The following is a 1,495-nucleotide window of genomic DNA, read 5'->3' on the forward strand; positions in this document are numbered from 1 at the left end:
TAGGTTACAGCCTTGTGTTCACGCGCATCTATGCTCCAGCGGACGGATAGGTCCTTCCTGACCATACAGCATGACTTCATGGTCCTTATCTTGTTTACTCCTTTCCAGCAGCTCATTCCTTTCTTCCTTATCTTCTGCCTGCGTGCTTTCTCACGGGTACAGTACCTGCTCATTAAAACCGAATTCAGTAATGTCCATAGTTAAAAATCCTATCCCCACAGCCAGGGGCTCCTGGAGTTAAAAAATCATAATATCTGCAGATACTTGTGCTGGGGCTGCCCAAGGCTTGCTCCAGTGTGGGCAGGATAGGATCCTCACTGGGAGGTTTTGCTGAGTTGTGAGGATGCAAACAGATGTATCGATTTTTTTTTTTTTTTTTAATTTAAGGTACAACTTTTGGCTGTGCTCCCGGTTTTCTCCTATTTTGAAAGGCCCTGATACAATGTGTAATTGAAATGTTCTTTTTCAGTTGCCCGGAAATTCTCAGCTGCATAAAGAAACACAATGAATGCAAGAAGGGTTAAGATCTGTCCTTGTCATTTATAGCCTCTTGCTTTTGATCGATCAGGATCTCATTATAATAAGCTTTCACAGAAGGAAGCTGAAAATGGAGGAGACCGGAGGGGTTGTCAGGGCTTGAGGCCCATCTGTGTAAATTGCTGCCGAACGTCATTCCAGGAAAGTTTTCCAGGAGGGTATATTGAAATACTTTCTGTCCTCTCCCACCTGCTTAGGGGGTAGTTGCTAACTGTACCCTCAGGGCAGAAAGTCGGGGGAGCTTTGGTGATTCCCTCCCCCTCCCCCCTCCCCCCGTGATCTATTTGTATGGTATCAGCTCGTCTCTCCCCACAGTTCCTGGGCATGTCCTAAATGCAAGACCGCTCTGGCGCCGATATTTACTTCTCTACAAGTAAGTCGACTGCTGCAGCCTCCCATTTCCTCCCGCCCACTCAAGCCATCCCCATCCTGCTTCGACGGGCTGGATGGGGGCTCGTCTGTGCCTGCGGGTGATCCGACTGGGGACTGTCAGAGGAGAGATCCTTCTCTCCAATAATCCGTGTTAATTTACCTTGTCCAGAAGGCGAAGCAGAAAAGAGGCTTTTTCTCCACCTCCCCCCTTCCTTTTTTTTTTTTCTTTTTTTTTTTTTTTTTTTTTTAAGCTTAACAGGGTAGAGTCGACTGCCTCCTTTAATTGTGCTCTTAAAACTCCTCTGGGAAATGTTGTGCTCAGCCGGAGCCTGCCTGGACTGTGCTGACCCATGTTTAGCCGATGCCTGTCACTTCTCATACCCGTTTCCCTTCCACCGCGGTACTCTGACAGCGTGCGGCAGCGCATCCTCTCGCTGCCTCTCCTGCAAGGAGCAGAGGGAGGGGGGGAGGGAGGGTCTGCTCTGCACGTCTCCTTCACGGAGACGCGTCCATGGCGCGGGCTCGGGGGCCCGGAGCCCCCCGGATCTCCGTCGGGCATTCAAAAAATAAAAAGAAAAAAGGGGTG

At 49.6% G+C, this 1,495-nt stretch overlaps 1 protein-coding gene across 1 annotated transcript in view; it reads left to right on the forward strand.

Annotated features, from left to right (window-relative positions):
• Positions 1–1,495, forward strand: part of PCDHAC1 (protocadherin alpha subfamily C, 1) — a 7,361-nt gene that overhangs the window by 2,296 nt on the left and 3,570 nt on the right. The window lies entirely within an intron of this gene.

This window comes from Pygoscelis adeliae, unplaced genomic scaffold (assembly GCF_000699105.1).
Source record: "Pygoscelis adeliae isolate BGI_AS28 unplaced genomic scaffold, ASM69910v1 Scaffold571, whole genome shotgun sequence".
Taxonomy (NCBI): Eukaryota; Metazoa; Chordata; class Aves; order Sphenisciformes; family Spheniscidae; genus Pygoscelis; species Pygoscelis adeliae.